General features: G+C 39.1%; 1 pseudogene; it reads right to left on the reverse strand.

Moving 5' to 3' along the window:
• Positions 1–14,255, reverse strand: part of LOC136115740 (dymeclin-like) — a 210,031-nt pseudogene that overhangs the window by 162,751 nt on the left and 33,025 nt on the right.

Genomic DNA, 14,255 nt, shown 5'->3' on the forward strand with positions numbered 1-14,255 from the left:
CCTGTCTGAGGCTTTACTATCATATTACTCGATCATTAAGCATAAAAGTACCTAAAAGGATAATTTGATACAATAGTTTAATGACTTAAATTTAAATAACCAGATTTCTTTACCTGCATCTTTTAGTTATTATTGCTGACACATACCATACAAACTAGAGGTATTTTGTTATTCAGAGATGTGGGTTTACAAAGCAAATGAATCACTTTCAGGTTTTTCCTGTGTATTCCTGCCCTTGTACCGTGTTCTAATTCACGTGAAGCTCCTTACGACACGCGTGGGTTTCAGGCTTTTGATTTCTCTCCCAGAAGTTGCCATCTGACCTTTAATTTTTGGAACTCAAAACCTGGGCCAAGAAGTGCTGCTGCTGTACAACCATTCTATACTATCACACCATTCAAAATGACAAAGATAAATGAGATAACAAGAAAAACAACCACCACACACAGTTTCTGTCAAAGGAAGTGTGCAAGAACTTAATAATAAAATCTGTCTCGGGTCTGCATCGACTGATGGCAGAGGCAACTTTTTTCCATTGCTGCTGTGATTAAGACAGAAGATGAGTTTTATCTCATGAAAAACAGCAACAAATGTCCCAAGTGAGACATTCACAGACCAGTCTGGCAATAGTTCAACCCAACTTCAAACCGGCTCACATGGTCCTCACGGTGGGAGAGTAGATAGTAAAGAAGGTATGTATTTACAATGCTGGACACGCAGGGAATAGCTCCACCCAAGATGTGTGTGTTTTTACAGCAGTTGTGAGCTTGGTTAAATGCAGTAAAGTGTTACATATTCATGAAAGTTTTAGGAACACCTATACATATTCATAACCTGTCCCTGAGAAGGCAGTTCTTATTACAATGAGTTCCTACAGGCAATGGAGGAAGAGACAAGAACAGACAGACTATCTTGCTTAGTGATATCTCTTCCTGGTGTCGTCCCTGAAGAGCATCCATAGTGGCATTTTAGATTTTCTCCATTGTGGCTGATATATTTACTATGTTTTTTTCTGGCTCACTAATTCTCAGCTGAGGAACAAACTATCTGGCAAAACTAGGAAATCCAGAGGGTCTCTTTATAAGAGGGTTATTCGGCACTGAACGCGTTTTTCTCCATAACATCCTAACAATACCTGAGGGTGGGTATGAATGGTTAAACATCTTTTCTTGAGATACTATGTATCCACCTGTACAATGGCCTTGCCAATTACCAGGTAGACTTTTCCTGGCTTGTCTGTCTCTGCAAAGCCACCACCACCCAGGAGGTAGATTACAAGTTGTTGCTATGTTGGAAGGGAAGTTAAAGTTTTCTATGTTTTGTATGCTGTAATTAAACCCCAGTTCTTTCAGCTTAGTTATATCAAAGATTCCAACACCCTGTGACTACGTTCACTGCCATTTGGAAACTTTTCCCAACTGGTGATTTTATCTATGGAGTTCATGCATCTAGAATAAATTGTAATTTCAGTTTGATTCCAAGGTACCAATTTGAAATGTCTTCCTATTGTTTTACTCAGGTCCTGTCCATAAAGACAGGTTTGCTTCTGGTTTGCATCCAACTTTCCCCTTCCACCCCCTTCTCTACTCCAGTCTGGATGGGGTACTCCCAACAGTGGAAATACCATTCCTCTGGGAGGACCGTGTATATCCAAAAGTCTGAAAGGTTTACATTATTTGAAATCATTTGGGTGAGCATTACATGCCAATTTTTTGCATGCCAACGATGTCCTAAAGCGATGATCGTGAAAAATACAATTTTCCAGGTTGCATCTCGGTTACCCTCCGTGGTCTTTTCCAGGCTTTCTTCACTCTAGAATGATGGATCCAGACGTTCTGTTGTTTAATATTGGTAGCAGTGAAGATGTCAGGAGGACTTGAAATGGACCTTCCCATTGTGGTTCCAAAGTCCTTTTCTGCAAGAGACTTCACATAATCTCCCAGCTGGATGTTATGTACTGGCCCATCCAAATCCCTACTCCGAGTCCCAAACACGTTTCCCAATTTTGTTGTTTACCCAATGTTACCATATAAGAAGTCATAATTTCATCCCCTTCTTGCGCAGATATCCCTTTCTGTAAACTATAGGGTCTCCCATAGAGGATTTCAAAAGGACTCAACCCTTCCTTTGCCCTTGGTCTTGTTCATATGCAAGAGGGCCAAAGGCAAACATCGAGGCCAAGCCACATTCACCTCCTGCCCCAATTTTATAATTTGTTGTTTAATTAGATGATTCATTTTTTTTTCTACCTGGCCAGTGGATTGAGGACAATAAGGGATATGTAGTTGCCAGTCTATTCCCAAGTGCTGACTGATTTGCTGTACAACTTTTGAAATAAAATGCAGCCCTTCATCAGAGGATATATCAGCTGGAACTCCAAACCTTGGTATTATTTCTTGTACTAATGTTTTAGTTACCTCACGTGCTTGTGTTCTTCTGGTAGGGAATGCTTCTGGCCAACCTGAAAAGGTATCAGTCAGTACCAACAAATATTGGCACCCCCCTTTTCTTGGGAGTTCCAAAAAATCAATTTGCCATTATTGCCCAGGTCTGTTTCCTTTCCCAATATGACCCATTTCTGGCTTAGGTATATTCTTAGGATTAGTCTGGAGGCAAAGATCGCATTGCTGTGTCACCTGTCTTACAGTAGTATACAAATTTGTAGTTACTATTTGTGATCAAATGTTTATATAATGCTTCTGCTACTAAAGGCCAAACTAAATAGGAGTTAACAATAGGTTTTCCCTGTGGGGTGTGAGCCCACCCTTCCTAATTATATGATCCTTCTAGGTCTATAGTAAGTTTCCAGTCTTCCTTAGTATATTCTGGCTTACCTTCTAAAGAAACCTGCCCGTCGAGGACTAGGGCACTTTCTACATTCACCTTTTGCTTAGGCACCAGTTTTGCCTCTCTGTCCACCAGCTCATTTCCTTTTTCCAATTCCAAGTTCACTTTCTGGTATGCCTAGATATGCATGATTGCCACCTTCTTAGGAAGTTGAGCTGCCAATATTTCTTCTGCATGTTTGATATGTTTGCCTTGAGAGTTCAAGAGTCCTTTTTCTTTCCAAATTCTTCTGTGCACATGCACGACCCTGAAAGTATACTTAGAGTCCATATAGAAGTTCACAGTTTTACCTTCAGCTAGTTCCAGAGCACAAGTAAGGGCAATTATTTTTTATCTTTTGTGCAGAAGTACTTTTAGGTGGAGGTCCGGATTCCATCACTTCACGGCTAGTAGTTCAGCATGCCTTTCTCTGTTCAAGATATTGCTGCTTTCGTCCATAAAGCAGTTCTCAGTGTTTTCCCTAGGATTGTCCTTTATATCTGGTCAGTTGGAGTATGTTGCTTTGATGGTTTCCAGGCAGTCGTGATTAACTGGTTCTCCATTGTTACCACTGAGGAAAGAAGCTGGATTGACAATGTTAGTGACAATGATTTAGCCTGATATTTGAGAAATCTTTGTGGGGAAAGCCAATGTTCCCCTTTTTCTTCTAGAACTGTAGACACCGTATAGGATACTAGCACAGTCATTTTCTGACCCATGGTAAATTTCTGGGCCTCCTGTATGTTCAGTACCACTGCTGCAACTGCCCGCAGGCATCCAGGCCGCTCCTTTGCAGTTGCATCTAATTGTTTGGAGAAATAGGCTACCGCTTGTCAGTACAGGCCAAGATCCTGTGCCAGTATACCCAAGGGTATTCCCTGCTTCTCGTGAGAGAACAGAAAAAATGGTTTACTCACATCTGGGAGTCCTAAAGCAGGGGCTGTCATCAAAGCCTTACCAAGTTCTTCTAAGGCTCATGTAGCTCCTTTATTCCATTGCAGGCGTTTCTGATCTGTGGCTGCTAGTGCATACAATGGCTTGACAAACAATCCATAATTATAAATCCACAACCGGCACCACCCTGTCATGCCCAAAAAGGTCCGTAATTCTTTTACAGTTTGAGGCTTTGGAGTTTGGCATATAGCCTCCTTTTGAGCCTGTCCCAGGGTCCTCTGCCCTGCACTGATTTCATAGCCCAAATAAGTTACTTGTTGCTGTATCATCTGGGCTTTCTTCTGTGATACCCGGTATCCTTGGAGCCCCAAACAGTTCAATAAACTTGCAGTTCAGGTTACGCACGTCTTCTGTGTCCTCGTAGCGATCAAAATGTCATCCACATATTGTTGCATCTGTCCTTCATCAGATGGGGCTTCCCAAGATTCAAGGTCTTTAGCGAGCTGATTTCTAAATATTGTCGGGCTGTTCTTAAATCCTTGTGGCAACACCATCCATGTGAGCTGGATTTTACGTAAATATTGTCTGGTTGGCTTCACGGAGAGGAAAGCAAAACGGCATCTTTTAAATCTGAAACAGTAAATCAAACCAAATCAGAGTTAATACAGTCCAAAAGGTGTATGGGTTTGCTACCACTGGGTAGAGGTCCTTTGTTATTTTGTTTATAACCCCATTTGTATGAATTTCTTGATTACCAGCCAAATTCCTTCCCTGTCCTCCCTTTTCTAAGGGTTTTATCCTTACCAGCTTTTCTCCTCCTTTCATTTTTACCTTGACAGGTACAGCATTTTGCCCTTCCAGGTACATCAGTAGTCTATATCCCGGGATACACTTGGTTCACTTCTTCATTAATCTTGCCTTCTGTGGGAACAGCTGCTAAAAGCAAGCCCATAATTTTCATATACTGCTGATCATTTATCTCCAGAGTAAATTCTTCCTCTTTCAAATCTGATTACTGCAGCCATTTGTTCCAACAAATTTCTCCCAAAAAGGTTTTAAGGAATTGGACATATATAGAAATTTATCAATACCTACTTGCTTACCCAATTTGTATTTCAAAGGTTCACAAAAATACACCCTTTGACTTTGGCCAGTGACTGCCTTTACCTACTATGTAATTGTTACTTATTGGCAATCCACCAAAAATTCCACTTGTTTCTGTTCATTCCAAGTTCCCACCAGTCTTTTACAAAACTTGCTACTGTCCGTTTCTCTCTCTGCCTATTTCTTCTGTACCTTCCCCGACATTCATTTTCCCAACATACATTGATCTCTCTCTAAAGGACTTCAAAGCCTTTCAACCTCTTTAGTTCCCCACTTTCTTATCCTTTCAACAATCTTCCTTTTCCCTGTTACTGAATACTCTCCAAGCTTCATCTAACAACATTTCCAAATTTCTACTTTCTGTTGCCCTCAGTTTCTATTACTTCTCTAGGCCAGCTCGCACTACTTTGGGTGTCAGGCTACCCTGAAAGCCATGCAGCTTGTCCTCCCCACCACTCTCCCCTCAGCTGCTTCTAGCAGCGTTTCTCTTTTTCTTTTTTTTTTCCCCTCTCCTTGCTGCAGTTTAGACACAGGCAAGGCCATGTGGACACGGGAAGGTTGAGTTTATAAATTACAGGCCTGTGCCAAGCTGTAAGATATTACAACATGGGCCTGGGATATTTTGCTTTCTTGTTTTTCCATTTAATTCCAGTCATAATACACTTCATATGCAATTCCAATTGGCTCAGCGATAGTTACGTTCCCCAGTCCCATTTACCCTTTGCAGATGTCAGAAAAACAACATATTAAACATAAGTCCATTATTTCTATTTTCCTAAATCAAATTCAATTCATATTCTAGCCACTTACAAACTTACACTTTTAAACACAAGCTGCCAAGCTCACATCCATCATAACATTTAGTTTGTTCTTTTTCCATATCTCCAACTAGCACATCAATTCCATACGGATCAGAGTTTAACAACCTTTCCTGGTCTCAAAATTATTAGATAACAATAAGAGCAAATTAACTTCAAGTACTGTATCTCATCCTATTTTCCAAGTTCTGCAGAACAACATTTAATTACCACTAATTGATATAACCCCACATTCAAACCACAAGTAAATACAATATTGTTTCAAACCTTAATTTATCAGAAATCCCCACTAAGTTACTCTAATGTGTAAGGATGCATCCTAAGGAAAACAAGATGGTACTTCAGTATTTTAATGGAACCGGTTCCCATTTTGTTATTACGTCCCTGATTTCGGAGGATGAAAAACATATCTGCATATACTTTCTTACACCGTGCGCACTGTAATTTTAACTCATATGTCACGTGACTTAAATCAAGGTGTTTTAAGCTCATCTGCTTTATACAGATCACAGGCTAAAGTATACCACCATAAACAGTAATTACTGTAATTAGCACACACACAGTTCACACAGACACAGCTGGTTGGTCTTACCATTTACGAGTTACTTTACGATTTAGAATGGAATGCATGGAATGCCCGGGTACTTACAAAAGATAACACACAGTTATAGACCAATTCCTTTTTCATTATTACTTTTTTCAGCAGCTGCAAAAAGAGAGATTTCTACATTGTCCTTCACTCTTGCTAAGATTAGTCATTAGCAAAAGTCCATCCTGGCTCTCGGAATAGAGACAGAAACCTCGGGGTTGCTCGATCTACTCCCAAGATTGCTAGCGGCTGCGGCTGACCCACAGACAGCAACCCCTACTTCCCAGGTACCTTTTACCACTGCAGAAACTCTGGCCACGTGTAGGGCGTCCCCCTACGGCTTACTGGTTCCCCGCTAAATGCAATTAAATGCAATTTTATTGCAACATACCTTATCTGCTGTCATGGCCAGACACAAAATATCTGCTCCCGCAATGAACGACGGAGAACGGAGATCTTTCAAAAACAAAAACAACAAACAAACAAAAAAAAAGCCAACAAAAACCAAAAAAACACACCAAAACAAAACAAAAAACCAAAAAACAAAAAAAAAAAAACAAAAGCAAAAAAAACCCACACAAACTTCAGGCCGTGCCTAAGACTTCCCTTCTCAGTTGTTCAAGCAGCCAAGGAGAATGCCCTCCTGCCTGGCTTGCCAAAATGAGGCGTGGAAATGACCTTACAACCCTTGAGACTGTAAAGAAGGTATGTATTTACGATGCCGGACACACAGGGGATAGCTCCGCCCAAGATGTGTGTGTTTTTACAGTAGTTGTGAGTTTGGTTAAATGCAGTAAAGTGTTACATATTCATGAAAGTTTTAGGAACGCCTATACATATTCATAACCTGTCCCCGAGAAGGCGGTTCTTATTATAATGAGTTCCTACAGGCAATGGAGGAAGACACAAGAACAGACGGAGGCTGAAATCTTCAGAGTTTGCATTAACAAAACTTGATATACACAAAGTAAAAAGTCATGGGGGGGATATGAGATCAGAGGAGGTACAAAGGAAGGCAGGAGTGGTGGCAATTTGGGTGGACTTTACAAATCAATCAAGTAACCAGAAAAAAAAAAAAAAAATTTATTGCCTGTGGGTGACCAGAGAGAGTGGAACCAAGAAGAATAAAACCATCGGGTAAGTAGAGCTATTGAAATATGCAACAAAAGTACAAATCACTTACTAAAAAACGCTCCGGAAAAACATTTAAGAGCAATTTTCTCTAGCAAAGGAAAAGAATGTACCTGGAGGGACTCAAATAAAAAACATTGCAGGGAACAATTTAATTAATTTCTTCTCTGTTTAAATCAACTGTAACCCAAGCAAAGGTTTTCTGATGCATTTACATTACGGGCAGAACCCAGTCATGGCAGAGGTCTAACCCAGATATGCATGTAACCTCCTCTTAGGCAGAAGCAGCGTAGTCTTTGGGTTCCGCCGCAAATTCCAGAGAAATGTTCTTTTACTGCCTCCGTGAGGAGACCCACACAAACTGACACAGGCTGTAAAATATTTGACAGCAGAGCACGTGCGGCCTGAACATTAATATTCCCCAGGGATGCTGACTGGGAATGGATTTCACAAAAGAGCAAAATAAATAGTATTGAGAACAACTGATTTGCCAAGTGTTGTCCAGTTTATCAAGGAAAAAGAAAATAAAATATATCTTTACTGTTAGCAATATATATTATTTTTTATTATTATATGGAAAAGAAAAACTTTTAGAAGTATTTTTACATGTAATATACACACCAATAAAACCCATCTGGTGTGAAGAAGAAAGCAACCATCAACCAAAACATGGTGTATATTACAATAAACATGAGAAACCTTTTTCTTAACAAAAAACCAGCATCAAGTCTTCCACGTTCTTCAGGCGAGATCTCTCTATAGTAAACAGTCCACCCGTGAAAGGTCAAAATCTAGTCACACTATTGAGGAAAAAGACATCAGACAGCCTACAGGAAAAGGCAAACACCACAAAATGTTATAAAAATTGCTCAAGCAGAGCCACAGAGCAGGTACCATATCCACTGAGTAATTATAAAGAATATGCATAGAAAAGTATTTCTATAGGCAGCTTTTCTACCCTGAGCTTGCACACCAGCATCACCGGGCTACAGGTGCATTTAGAAGTCACATAAAAAAAAAAAATCAATATTTTGTGAGGTTCGAAGCAGAATTTAGAGAAATTAAGACTCACTTGCCACCCCAGACGTGATTCTGTAAAGTAGTCCTCCCCCATCAGTTTGCTGCTGAAAGACATGGGTGCCAGGAGGAGGGCTCCGCTCTCATCTAATGAAATTATAAAGTAGAGTTTTCACAAGTCTGCTGGTGTAAGGGACGCTGGAAAGAAAAAGGAAACAGCTTGAGCTGACTCTCAACTGGCAAAAAACGGCACGACAAGGCCTGGAAAAGGAAAGAACATCCAAGTGTTGCCCACGCAAAGAATTCAGCAAAAGCCCCTTCAACAGCAGGATCAGGGAAACTATTTTTGTTTTCTTTTTCCAATCCTAGTTTTAAATCAATCACTTCATTTGTGGAATCGTATTCTTTTGCCTCAAGACACAACTGGAAAAATATGTATGCAAGGGAAAGAAAAATTATATTTGTTTAGTTTTCACTCCATGCATTGGTTACATAGAACAGGTAACAACAGAATTTTTCCACCTGCTCTCAATATTTTTGGTTGTGTGTGCAGCTGGAACCAGGTTTCAAAAACCAATAAAACATTGAATAAATGAACATAAAAGAGGGCAGGTACCTGCTACTCCCAACTTAGACCTACACCTATTATCTCTTCTTCCAAATATTCCTCGTTTTGCCCCAAACCCTCGTTTCCTTTGGTTCAGAAGTTTAAGTCTCACCAAACCCCACACCCTGAGCCTCTGCCCTGCTGTAGTTTCAGGCCCAACTCCTCTTTTACACCTAGTAGGAATTTCAGAAAACTAAATAAAAGAAACATTTCCCAAAAATCCGGAATTTCAAGTTGAAAGAGGACGAATGGTCACCTGAGCAAAATCTATAAAAGCAACCAAGCATTTAAACAAAACAATCAAATCGTAAGGACAAGTGGTGTTAATATTACACAATTGAGTTTATCACCTGCTAAGTATTTCTACTATTGCAGCTTAAAACTCAGTGTAGCAGAGATTTGCAGTCTTTCAAGGGGCAGCTATTTATTATAAAATATTTATTCTAAAATTTTATTCTAATATTTGTATTGCAAGAAGTCTCACTAGCATTCCTGAGGTACGCAGGATCCCTAGACTGCAACATTACAGGAAAATACGCGTAACTGAATTAAAAAAAAAAAATCTTGAAAAGAAATTACCCTCAAAAAAATTAAAATAGTTTCCAAAATAGTTTTACTGAAGTCAGGGCTGTGAGAATTAAACCTGAAACCTTCCAACGGTCCTTATACGTGGTTGCTTTTCTATTCTGTTCCCACAATGACCTTGTTACATATTTTTAAAAGAGGGAGAAAAATTGCATTTGCCTCCTTATTGAGAAATAAATTGCAGACTACATGAAACCTTTTAAAACACAATGAAATAACTTGGACAGGAGTCTGTATCATTCTTGCCTTCAACCAAAGACCATTTTTACCTCCTCCAGAACTAAGGAGATATTTAATTTGGTGACACAGTCCCATCCTGTCATCCATCAGAAAGATATTTTGAACTTTTCCACCACCGTTACTATTTAATTTCCACAATACGCTTCAAAATCCAGTATCATTAAGCTGCAACAGAGATGTCCTGCATCAATTATCAAGGGGTTTTTCACCTGGGACCTACAGGAAATTAAAAATCTATTCATACTTCTCAAATTCAAAGATTTTACAGTATCTCTATTTAAAATTAAAAAACAAACAAAACAAAAAACCAGCATCAATGTGTTTAAGCAGGGATGCGAAGATTTTCTTTGTTACAGTGTCACTTTCCAAATATTTTATTCTTAAAGTATAAAACAAGTACAAACATAAAACTAAGTGTTCTTTCAAATAATGACAACTTTAACACTATAGTGCAATCTGTCTTGAAACAAAATAAATTAATTACAGAAAAGACTGGCTGGGGTAAAATTCTTGATTAGTCTCAGGATTAGAACTGGTGTTGTCCTTACCACAAAGAAGAGGATTTCATTGAGCAGAAATCAGTCTGATTTTTAGCACACTCAAACACTTAAGTATTCTCAAGGATGCTGCTAGAAATGCTGTAAATAACACAAATTACTGTAAAATATGAGGAAAAAAGAGTTTAAAGCATCACGAGTATGCTCAGCTTAAGTTAAGTTCTTCGGCAATAGCTCTAGGCCAGAGTTTGAGCAAAGTCCTTGTTATTTGCTCAACGCCAAGAGCAAACTGGAATCATAATTTCCTGCATCACTGTCCACAGAACTGCATCACCTCGATACAAAAATGGTTTTTGAAGTTATACATCAGGAAGAGACATGGCTTGAATAACATTCTTCCTTAAAAATCACAAAGCATATTTTATTCCTTTTGAGTTTGTGTGAGTTACCAGACTTTTTGCTCCCTGCTGAGGAAGTCAGATGGTGTAAAATGCTAATTACTGGTAATAATTAATGATAATTACATCAGGCCAGAGGTTACACCAGGATCTGGTTCCACTGCAAATTCATTTAAGCCAGACCTAAAGTTAAGCCAGGAACAGCTCCCCCTCTAAACTGTGATGTTTCACAATCCCCTACCCACATCCATCCCAAGAAATCCAGGGAAGAACTAGATATACTGAATAATAACATTTTAGCCTGAAAAAAAGCAATATTTTTCTATTTAAAAAGAATGTAAACACTTGGAAAAAATATATTTTAGCTACAGAAAAAAAATCAGAAGCTTATCATTACCAAGAATAATGTCTCCAAGTTGATAAATGAAAAGGCTGAATTAATGAGATGTTACAAAATTATTTTCTATTTTTTAATAAGATTCAGTGTAAAGAAATAAACAAAGAGGTTGCTGTAATATATTAAGTAATTTTTGGGGAAGAAAAATCTGCTTTCAATACCCTTATATAACTCTGAAAGAAAAAAAAAAAAGCGCTAAATTCATGCAGTTCCAGTTAGTGAGTTGTTCTCATTTTCTTTCTCTTCAAAACCCAGTTGGGGCACATTTAACTGCAGAAAAATTTCCCTCAACCTGTAGAATCTGTTCAAATTAAATCTGCTCCAACACAAACACAACCACTCAGCACAAGAATAAAGCTTCAGAGAAAAATTATTTTTCCTCCACCGTGGGTCAAATGTACATTTTTCTGAAACTCAAGCATTTCTAAAGGGTCACAAGAACCATCAGGAACCTCATTTAACTTCAAATAAAATATTGTTTATCTATATTGAGCAACTACAGAACAGGGGGATTTGTTTGTGTGTGTGTGTTTTTTTTTTTTTTATTCGAAGCTATTGGTCACATAAAATAACTTGACATGGAATTATGCTGATCTCCAACTTCCTCTGAAAACTGGTTGCTTGCAGATAAGGAGGAAACTAGAAATAATGAACTCACGTATCAATTACATGTCAAAGTTATTTTGCTATTAATTTCAGAAACTGGACAATGTTTTGAGTTTGTGGGATTTTTTTTTCCTTCCCAAGTGTCTTATAAAATAAAATACCCATAGAACTCAGATAAAGCTCACGTCTCAAGAGCAATGCACCAAACCATATACAAGTCTTTCAACATATATATATATCCCCCCCAGATTTTCTCATTTGGAGATTTCAATAGTTATTCTCACTTTTTTTTTTCCTCTCCTCTTTTTCTCTCTCTCCTTCCCACTGGAGGATATATTCCCATGTCAGGTAATAGATTTTTTTCTCTTTTTTTTTTTTTCTGCTTTTAAGACATTCTTTCATGATGGAACAATCTGGCATAGACTGAACTGTAGAAATCACAGCAATAATTTCTTTCCTGCATTGGGGTTATTTCCTTATTACAAGAAGTTGTTCTCCTTGGTAACACATTTCTTACATAGGGACACAAAGCAAGCACCTGTTTCTTTAAGAGATCCAGGTTCTTGCATGTGACACCCAAGTTAAAACTGATTTTTGGCAACAAAATCTTATACATACACATTTAATCTCTAAAGCAAAAGAGATGGTGTGTACCTGTGATTACCTTAAATTATTAATTCTTCAGAGAATGATGACTTGAGCTCAAAAATGTGAGATTCCTGGATGCCAGCATGACATAAATGTGTGTATATATTTAACACATCATTTAGTATTTACATTTCAATGAGAAATAGTTGATACGTCAAGGGATTTCTTCCAAAAGCAACGATACTAGATCATTCCAATGAATGCTTTTAAATTTAAAAGCCATGCACAATTTGGACTATAGCAATCTTTAGGCGACAAACCCATTAAAAACAAATTATAAAAATTGTAATAAGTCAGCTATACTTTCTGTCTCAATCCCTTTTTTTGGGTAGATAGCAGAGATGTCAGGCTCCTCTTTGAAGTTTTAAAACAGTGCTGCATTTATCCTGAAAAAAGTACTGATTTAGAAGAAATTAAGTAACTAATTCTTCCAGGATACAAACTGGAAAGGATATCACTTATCTTCTGGTCTTCCATTAAGAATATAAATTACTATTGGTTTATTTTTGTTATTAATTGTGGTGGCGGACTTGTAAATGTATCAACCTTCAGGTGTTTGGGGGCTGGAGAACCACACTGAATCATCTCACTGCATATATTGTTTGCTTGATCTCAACCAAAATTTCACCTATGTCTTTTACAGTTATTTCAAGTATTGCACCATGCTGATACTGCATTTTGAAAGGTCTAAATGTCTAAAAAAAAAAAAAAAAAAAAGTCTATAGTCAAAACAATCATCCAGCCCAGCTCTGGGGTCCTCAGCACAGGACAGGCACGGACCTGAGGAGTCACAGAAATGATCCAAGGCTGGAACAGCTCTGCTGGGAATACAGGCTGAGAGAGTTCGGGTGTTTAGCCTATAGAAGCTCCAGGAGGACCTTAGTGCGGCCTTTCTGAACTTAAAAGGGCCCTGTAAGAAAGATGGGGACAGACTTTTGAGCGGGGCCTGTTGCGACAGGACAAGGGGTGATGGTTTTAAAGTAAAGGAGAGGAGATTCAGGCTGGACATGAGGAAGAAATTGTTGCCCCTGAGGGTGGTGAGAGCCTGGCCCAGGTTGGCCAGAGAGGTGGTGGATGCCCCATCCCTGGAGACATCCCAGGCCAGGCTGGACGGGGCTCTGAGCAACCTGAGCTGGTGAAGATGTCCCTGCTCATGGCAGGGGTGGCATTGGGGGAGTTGGCAAGGTCCCTTCAACCCAAACTATTCTATAATTCCATGAAGATGATAATAGCAAGGTCATTTGTCAAATGTGGCCTGTGGGAGAAAATACAAAACCCAAAATACTCTTGTATATTCGACTCCAGTAGAAGCAAGAGGAGCAATTCGCAGGAGTCTGATGCTACCAGCAGCTTATGCATCTAAATTAGCAAGGGGAAGGTATCAGTGTAACGACTGTTTCTAAATGACGCCATTACCCCCCACAGAACAAGAGCCTCAGCTCCCCCATGTCCTGGAATCTTTCTTTCATTCAAAACTGTGTGGATGACCTATCAGTGTCATCTGCCAATGAGTTCAACAATGTACCTGTGTGTCACCATCCTGCTGCTGCTAGCTTCTCTCCAATGCAAAGCACCGCTCAGAACTGCTTTCTGAGCTCACCACATCATTCAACTTTGTTCCCTGCCTCTGAGAGAGACACGGCTCAGAATAAGAAACAGAGATGAAGCACAGAGACAATATGGAGTGTTTGAAAAAGATGGACGCAGTTTCAAAGTCATTTCAATTTGAAATTGGGTCCTCCTTTTTGAAGCACCCTGTGTATTGGAAAATCTCACCTAGGAATACCAACCACCGCTCTGAAGGCACGTGCTGTTGTGAACGCAGCTAATTACTCAATGAAATGCAGCTAACTATGGACCTTAGCAAACAGTCTGAGAGCTCAAATTATTTCACACCT

Source organism: Patagioenas fasciata, chromosome W (assembly GCF_037038585.1).
Source record: "Patagioenas fasciata isolate bPatFas1 chromosome W, bPatFas1.hap1, whole genome shotgun sequence".
Lineage (NCBI taxonomy): Eukaryota > Metazoa > Chordata > Aves > Columbiformes > Columbidae > Patagioenas > Patagioenas fasciata.